This window comes from Octopus bimaculoides, chromosome 10 (assembly GCF_046866305.1).
Source record: "Octopus bimaculoides isolate indiv1 chromosome 10, ASM4686630v1, whole genome shotgun sequence".
NCBI classification, from domain to species: Eukaryota; Metazoa; Mollusca; class Cephalopoda; order Octopoda; family Octopodidae; genus Octopus; species Octopus bimaculoides.
In genome coordinates, this window is record NC_142937.1 from 19,022,946 (window position 1) to 19,032,945 (window position 10,000).

At 34.6% G+C, this 10,000-nt stretch overlaps 1 long non-coding RNA gene across 1 annotated transcript in view; it reads left to right on the forward strand.

Moving 5' to 3' along the window:
- The first annotated feature begins 8,009 nt into the window (after positions 1-8,009).
- Positions 8,010-10,000, forward strand: part of LOC149133450 (uncharacterized) — a 464,797-nt gene continuing 462,806 nt past the window's right edge. The window contains exon 1 of the long non-coding RNA XR_016243356.1: positions 8,010-8,201. This is a non-coding gene — a long non-coding RNA (uncharacterized LOC149133450). The remainder of the gene's footprint in view (positions 8,202-10,000) is intronic.

Here is a 10,000-nt window from a genome sequence, read left to right on the forward strand (position 1 = left end):
TTAGTGATAAAGTCCATATATTTTAGAATAAGATTTCATGAAAAGTGAAATAAATTTAACTGAATGACTAGAATGTTAGACTTAGGTTCACTTGCTTTTCAGCAGATTATAGAAAAAGACGTTTCATTTTAGACTTTGTTGATTGACAAAATCCTGTAACGTTAGGCATCCTACTCATCGTACCAGTCAAGTCTCTTCCGCAGTCCACGAAGGCTTCTTCTTCTGACTAATTTTTATCCACGCAGTCATTCTCCATTTTCCTTGCGTTCTCAAAATATTTCCCTAACATTTTAGGAGGGATGGAGGTAATTTAATTCGTTCGGCTTTCATAATATTCTTCTGGGGACGCTTTTGCGCTCTAAGATTTTCCTTTCCAACAAATGTAAACTAGTACAAGCTCTCAACAGGTTAGGAAGCCCTATGATTTAATGGGTATCATATCAGTGGTACCCATTAAAAACTAAAAACTTCAAACGGCCATGCATTTGTAAAGCATGCAGTTATGAAGCATGCATTTATAAAGCAAGGTTTGTTACGTTTCCTTTTGTTTGAGTGGTTTCAGTACAGTTATTGTATGTTGAAAACCCCTCTTTCAAGCTAAAGTTAATTAAATCGATCAGAGTAGTTATTCAATTAACTGGTAATTGATATTTTGACCTTGCAGAAATTAAAGACAAAGCGGACTTAAGCAGTGTTTAGCTCAGAACATAGCAACAAATTTGTATTCTGTTAGTCATTCAATAATGTTCCATCCATCCATCCATTGGTCTACGCATCCATTCATCCATTTATTCATCTATCCAACCATGCGTCCACCCATACATACATCCACCCATCCTAATTTCCCTCCCTCCTTCCATCCAACCATCTATCCTATCCACGTCACCTCCTTTAATCCATTCATCCATCCATCCATGAAGCCATCTATCTATACTTCGAACAAACATTTATTTCATCCCTTCAACCATGATCACAAAAAATATCCTCACCATTTATGATGTTCTTGTTGTTTTCCCCTAAAATCCGCTCTAGTGGAGCAGAGCTATGTTGACATGTTGCTTTCCGGCTGTGAGCATGTGACCACTGACTATATATATATATTTATATATATATATACATCGTGTGCAACATATTCTCCAAAGTAATGCAAGCTTCCTCCTCTCATGTCACTGTAATAGACGAATGCACGCATACCTACATAAATGCTTGATAGCAATGTGGCTTTCATTTTAATTTAACAAGACGGGTGTCTGCGTGGAAACATCATTCGATGGTTCGTAGTAAAATGGTGGGAAGTTGCTTAACCTTGTGGCATTGAAACTTCAAATAGATATCTAACTCTGCTATCTCCTAACTTAAGGGAATTGATGTCATTTACGCTATTAGCTATTTTAAGCTAAGTGTACTTGAATAAACTGCGGATCGAAGCAATCAGATGATCTCTACACGCAAAGAGCATGGCCATTGATCTATGGCGCGAGATACTACCAGTATTCGAACAAAATGGAAATATAAAACGAAAATTGATAATAAATTAAGTAAGGGGAAAAAACAGAAGTAAGCTAACAGAAAACTCCACGTAGCTTTTATATTATACAATAAACAGTGGCACTTAGCTCGATCATACATCCAAAGCTTAAAGCTATGCTTGTATTTTCGTTTATACATGGATGTATAGAGGCTGGCCTATGTATGTCGGTGAGAGTGTGTGATACATGTGTGTTAGCGTGTGAGTATATGCATATATATATGTGTACAAACAAACGCTCACATAAACGTACCGACACACACATATATGGACAAAAGCATATATTCATAGCTTCACACACACACACACACATATATATGTATAAGTATATATATATGAATGTATATGTATATACATGTATATATGTTATGTATATATATGTCTATATCTATATATATAGATGTAAATATATATGTATATATACATATATATATATATATATATATATATATATATATATATATATATATATATATATATATATATATATATATATATATATATGCAATATACATACATCCACAGGCATACTTATATGTACGTATAGGCACATTCATGTTTGTGTATTTATGTATATATATATATATATATATATATATAGATATTGTATGTATGTATGTATGCATGTATGTATGTATCTATCTATCTATCTATATATATATATATATATATATATATATGTGTGTGTGTGTGTGTGTGTGTGTGTTTAAATGCACACACGTGATAGTTAACGCCGTAAGTGCGTGTGTATCTGTATATATAGACTATGGGTGTATGTGTGTTTTCGTGAGTGTGTGCATACGTGTGTGTGAGCTCATATGTGGCGGCAGTATAACTCTATGATATTACTCTGCACGGAGAAATCTCATGAATATTAAATGAAAATCTTGCTTGGTAGCCGTTAATTATAAACAAAGACCACATAGAAGAAAATGTATAATAATGCACTCGTAAAATGGGCAATGCTAGCCTTGTTAATTATGCATGCATACACACTCGATACAGAGGCATAGATAGATAGATAGATAGATAGATAGATAGATAGATAGATAGATAGATAGATAGATAGATAGATAGATAGATAGATATGCAATTCAACAGTAAGATTTAAAAAGATATACATATGCACGCGTGTGTGTGCGTGTGTGTATATACATAGAGAGAGAGAAAGAGAGAAAAAGAGACAAAGAAAAATTTGAGCTGAGTTAACAGATAGTTGGATACATGATTTTATATTGATGACTGGTGGAATTGTGGAGTCATAAATTGACATAAATTCAAACGTATTCGTATACGCATGCATATACATATACACATTGAAATACTCAATCACATATAAAGATACAACCATGCACACGTTGGCTTCTCTCTCTGTCTTCTCGCTCACCCAATTTTAACTTGATGTACGTCGATAGAGAGAGGCATGAAGAAACTTCTAGAAGGAAAGATATGTAGGTATGCGTGCATTCGTCTATTACTTTGAATACAACAAATGTACATGTTTCATTCCAGCAGGAGTTTGTCAAGCATTAACTAGTTTTATGGATGCTTATAGAGTTAACGCTTACGTATATATGCTCATATACATGTACATATGCACATAGGTATATGTGTGTGTATACGTACATACGTGCGTGTAATTTTGTGAGCCTGGGAGCGTGTTTATGATAGAGGAACGTGTGGGCTAGGGTTGGCAAGTAGGTTTCCTTTCAGATTTCTATACACAGGATCTCTTTACTTTCACTTTCATCCTATCTATCTATCTATATATCTATCTATCTATCTATCTATCTATCTATCTATCTATCTATCTATCTATCTATCTATCTATCTATCTATATCTAGATATATAGGGCAGGGAATCGTTAATTAGTAATAAAATTAATAATTAACAATTTTGCCGGGTAGCTCAGTATGAAAAAACCTTATCGGTAAAACCATTTATAATCATAAATAAATAGGGATTAGCAGTATCCTGCTTCTCCAACATACTGAGAATTCAGAAATAGCAGCCAAATAACTACTGATTCCAAAACTACAAATTGTTGTCTAATTGATAGCGATATTTATGGTACATATACGTATATATGTATTTATGTAACTATGTATGTATGTATGCATGTACGTATGTACATATACATACATGCATTTATATATATGTATATATATATATATATATATATATATATATATATATATATATATATATATATATACGACTGTAGCATAGGAAAATATCTACTCTCAAGAGAATGACCTATTTGAAGTGCTGCTTTACCCTTTTTTCCTCAATTGTGGAATAAGGAACAATAAGAACTTAATCAAATCTTTTAGGTCAATGACCCTCCATCCATTCGTTTTCATCATTGTTGTTTTGTGCACGTGCTCCTTCTCATTGTAGTTTGTTATTTACTGTCGGTATTCAACGCTTTTTTTTCTGAAACTTCTTTCTCACTTTCGCGCCCTCCTCCCTTTCGATGGGTTGAGAAGATTTCTGAGCAAGCGATTCCCTTTTCTTATCTCTTGGCAACGAAATTATTCCGCTGCTGGCTAGTGTTGCGGAAATGTGTCTTTTTACTGTTACTCGGGACACACCATCTTCGTTCTTACTCTCACTCAATGCTGGCAATAGTTGAAAGAATGGATTTCTTGGATTCAAAGTTAGACTGTGACTGCTTACGGAGACTTCGTCTGCCGAAACGATAAACTTTCGGCTGTTTTATTGCTGTTTTCGTCCTCTTTGTCTTTGCTGTGTTTTTTTTTTTTAATTTTCGGGATAAACACGTCTCAAGTTACTTGTGCTGTCACATGTAAAACAGATTTTTTCCATACACCGTGTATCTCGCTGGTCGATTTTCTGCTCAACTTTAATGGCCTTGTAATTTTGTGTGTATCATAACGATTCGGACGCCCATACAAGCCATTAGACCCTCATTTTAATTAAGATATTTTGAGGTTTGAGCATTAGCTTTGTATAGTGGCTTTTACGGTATCGATAGCCATATAAAAGCGGTATCGAGAGTTGTAAGCATAAGAATATATCCCTTTAGTTATATCAAGGAGAAAGAAAGTGAGAGAGGAAGAAAAAAGGGAGGGAGAGACAAAGAGAAAGATTAAAAGAGAAGAAGAGAGAATAAGGGTTAATGGGAACAGTGTAGGGGTAATAAGAAATCAGGTTCAAGCTCAACCTGGAGATAATATCATATCGATTTCCGATTACCAGAATGTTACATGAAATGGGGTTAGCTTGATGTTGTTATACCCGTGTCGATATAATTGATAATATCACTGTCATCCACTTGGAAAATCGTAGCATGGTGCCTATGTTAAGAATCAATATATTCAACTCTCTGTCTATCTGTCTCTCTCTCTTTACATACATACATTTATTTATATATATATGTACATGTACATATGGGTATATATATATATATATATATATATATATATATATATATATATATATATATATATATATATTAAGGTTTAGTTTTATGTTCAATTATAATAAAAACAGTTTTACATTAATCTGATGTGTTACTACATACTCTTTTAGAAAATAATATATATGTGCGTGTATGTATGTATGTATGTATGTATGTAAGAATGTATGTATGTATGTGTGTATGAATGTATGTATGCATATGTGCTGGTGTGTGTGTATGCGTATGTATAGATTGTTTGAAGTGGTGTACAGCTGCTATATATTAAGAAAAAGAAAGGGGCCAGGATTTGGATAACAATTTATTCAGTGCTTTCATCCCTTCCAGAGATTCATCCGGAGTAGTTTGTTTTGTTTTTTTTTTTGTTTGAATTCATGATGAATCCGTGAAAAGGATGACAGCAATAAATAAATTGCTTTTTTTTTCATCGCAATCCTCATCACTTTCTTTTTCTTAATATAGATATATAAATGATGGACTATTTCGTCGAAGGCAACGTATGTGTGTTCAGCTTTTGCCGACCGAGCTGCACGAATGTTTTTTGTTTATAGTGATCAAATGCATATGTTGGACATTAGCTCACTCCCTCCATCAAATCGACGTTGCCTGAATAGGTGAGCTGTGCTCCACGTGTCAGATGTCAGAGTGATCACCGAGCAACATGAGATGAAGTGATTTTCTCAAGGACACAACCCACCACCCGGTCTAGGAATTAAAAGCACGATCTCGCGACCGAGGGTGAAACACCCTAGCCACTAGGCTATGTGACTCCACATCCCCCCCCCACACATACGTACAGTACATGAATATATCCATACACACACACATGAATATATATATATATATATATATATATATATATATATATATATATATATATATATATATATATATATATATATATATATATATATTTATATATATATACATATATATAACGTTTATGTATTTCTTTTGCAAGATCCGTGATGTAAAATCCTATGTTGAAATAGATATTGTTATATTTAGGGGTGGTCATATTTTTGGGCTAATTAAACACACCATATACAATTAAACTCACTATATACACCCACTGAATACTTCGTCTTCGCCTCAGCGTTATTATTATTGTTATTTTAGTGTCCTTTCTCTGAAATCTTTCGTTGGACATCCTGTGACCTCTTCAGCGATTCTTTATACCATGTGTTTCCTCCTGTTCCGTTTGGTCCGCTCTGTCTTTACAGACAGACAGACAGACAGACAGACGGACACACACACACACACACACACACACATACACACACACACACACACACGCAGACACACAGAGTTATGTGAAGTTATATATACAACAAATTGATATTAAACTGAAAGATTATTGACTACGTTTTCATTTAGAGCACATACATTAAAATTTTACAAGGCGGACCTTGACAGCGACTTTAAAGTCTGACGAAGGTGGGCAAACCAAAACTTCTGTCGTCTTTTCTCTGTATACACGTACACACACACACACATACACACACACACACACACACACACACACACACACACACACACACACACACACACACTAACCTCTAAGCCGCTATCCTTTATTGATAGGTAATAGAGTGAAAAGATGAAAATAAAAATATGGAAACCACCTGTAATGTTTTTGCGACAAAGATTCTCACTGAATTACAGTACCATCTTCTAACAGGTAATTATCACCGTACATACTACAGTAATACTTAAAAAATAAGGTAACGAGGCATTCACCTAGCAAGACCTGGTTCAAATCGCAGCAGGATCTTTGGTAAAGTTGACTCTATTTCTAAGTGAATGTTTGCAAAATAAACATGCTGTTTCATGTAATTTTTTTATTTTTATAACGTAAATATGTATCACGTATTTATTTTATATTAATGGGAATGAGTAACGCAATAGCCGCCGCAGCAGGATAACAATTTTCCCCGTCATTCTGTTTTTAGCACAAACTTCATCTATATTTCGATTTTGCATTTGGCACATGAGCGAATACGTGTAGGCAGGGAATAGTGTATAAACTCCAAGCCAGCCCATTAATGGTACAAATATACTTGTTGTGATTGTTTTTTTAGGCCCAGGTAAGCTACGGTTGGACATACTTAGCAGAAATATATTGTAAGCATTGAATATCTTATATTTATTTAGCATAGCTCTTCTCCTCCCGTTTTTAGAAGGCAATCTAGTGGTTTAAATATAAGTATATACGTGTAATATAAATGTGTGTGTGTGTGCATGCGTGCGTGCGTGTGCGTGTGTGTGTCTGTATGTGAGTATTCGGTCACTGTTTTTTTAAAAATTAATTTGGGTAATACGTAGAAAACATCACATTCATTTGTACCTAATTTATGGACTCCAGAGATTTGATGTAGACGGTAAATTCATCTTTGGTAGTATTTTAACTCAAACAGAAAGAACCAAAGCTAATTACGATTGAGGGATCTTATTCGCGCTCACTCACTTCTGCAATTTAGCCACTTTGGAATAATAAAGGCTTTACGAGACAATTAATGCCACTTGACTTTGGCTGAAGGAAGCTAATGAGTCATTCAGCTATTGATGTTTTTCATATACTAGATGTTTTTTTTAATCCCCAATCCATTTTGGATTGAAGATAATTTCGTCGCCATTCTGTAATATATATCACTACTGCATGATTAAAAACAGACCTTACATGGGACAAAAACTATATAAAAAAAGATTATCCACTAGACCAATAGATTTGTTTTGAGGGGAGAGAGCTTAATCGATACCATCAATTCGTAACAGATATTTTATTTATTGACCGTCAAGGATGAAAGACAAAATATTTAGAATCTTGGAATTGAACCCAGGTCCTACAGGATTACAAGTGGTACAGTAACGTATGTTTTCCAATATTCTATAGATTTTGTAATTCGACTCGTTAATGCTGTCGTTTTGCACATCATCCGTTGATGTCTACTGCAAAAATTTTCAAGAAATAACAAAAGGTGTGTTACGTCATAAAGCAAATACGTCATTATAACTATATAATCTCACCATATCTTGAGTAAGTGACTGAAATTTGCATCGACAAAATTTTTACAGTAATAGCTTAAAAGCCGCTCTCCGTGTGGATTTTATGCTAGCTCCTGTGGAGGGCTAATCAGGCCTGTGACCCCAAACTAAAAGGGGCTAAATAACTCGACTGTAGTACATCTATAATGACTATATACACCAGTGGTGTTTGATCATAGGTTAAGGTAGGAGAATAATTAATTCTATAATGCAATCATTCTATTGTTTCAGTCCCAAGTTGAATTCCGACTGTTGGCCATTTGCCCCAAAATTCTTAGCTCGATGTAAAATTAACGAAGCGAAAGTCATACATCTCTCGCTTTATCTCTGACGTTATCTGACAAACGCCGACCAGGATGGCGTGAATCAGTCAAGCTTTACTTGCTAGAAATAGCAACCCAAATGCTTTTAAATCAGATCCCAATATTGCATGTTCAAGAACTAAATGTAGGGCAGATTTTCAATCCCAGGATCATCCTGATTCCAAAAAAGTATTATATGTCTCCGTAGACCAAATGTCGACTGAAATACAACGATTCTGCACAGACAGAATTTCGCGTATATTAATATAGATATTGAAAGTATATAGAAGAATCAACTGGGTTAGGATTAGCTGTTGCAACGCTTTTGTATTGGGTAAGAAGGAAAATCTACATTTTGCTTATTTACAACGTAAAATAAAATTTTTTATTAGGAATATATTTGGATATAGAAAAGTAGAGAAAAGAATCAGTAGTTGTAAGGAAGAGGGGCATATTCCATGAAACCTATGAAAACGAATTACTCGTTACGGCACGTGGCTTTGGCGATTAGGGTGTTGCACTCAACACCATAAGATGTTGGTTTCGATTCTCGGTCCGATCGGTGCCTTGCCTTCTCGAGAGAAAGACTGCATTTCACGTCGCTTCGGTCAACTCAACTGTAAATTAGTTCCAGCAATAGCATATGTGTTTGTGTCCCATTCTGTACCGCTTTAGAATTGGTGTTTGTGTAAGTCTACGTAACTTAGCTGTTCGGCAAAATGAAATGATAGAACAATCAGCAGGTATAAATGAACTACTGGGTTGAATTGTTTGAGTAAATCGTCGAGCTGGTGCTCCAGCATTGTCGCAATCCATTCCCTGAAACAAATAAAAGAATAAAAGAGCAATGTCTCTATCTCTAAAATGTACTTGCTAGCTTTCTTAAGTGACTTAGATTTTAAAAAATTGCACATTCAAAAGACTGATGTCGCACCCTTGAAGTGTTTTCTTCATATTCTGGGCAAAAATAGCGTTTTACTTACTAAAGTTAAATTAACTCCACACAGTAGCCTATACGTGGTTTTGCCTGCTAAAAATAATAGCAAAACCTTCTCCAAAACTGAATCCATAGTTCTAAAATAGGTAGTTATAGTGAGACAAACTCTGACATTAAGATGAATGATCACAGATTTTATGTCTGTGATCAAAAGTCTGTTCGATGATGATAGGCCTAAAGCTATAGAGCAACAACAACAGGTATAATTTAACAAGTGTGCTGATGGAAATAGTCAGACGTTATTAAAGCATTTTCATTTAAACACAATTACTCTGATAATACCTTAGAAATAATACGTCGAAATTAGGAAATCGCTATGAAGTTTCCTACAGTTACGGAAGCACATATCACATAATGACGGCCTATAAAATAATGGATTCTACATTCCTGAAAGCAAAACAAAGCTCTCTTTTCGCAGGGAATAAATCAAATCAGCTCTTTTGATGATAATCAGTTAGGTAGAGACATCAAAAGTATACGTAACGTGAAGCAGGTTCGACCAGATATTGTACAACACGTCGTTATCTAGGTTATCTATCAGCTTGCATTTTTGCTTTATGGCATATAGAAAAGAGTTTAACACTCGGTACCATCGATGTTATTGATCTTTCTCCTCTTGACTGAACCATACAAGTGTTTTGTCTGCTTTGCCAATCGTTTAACTCATGTGACATATGTCTATCAG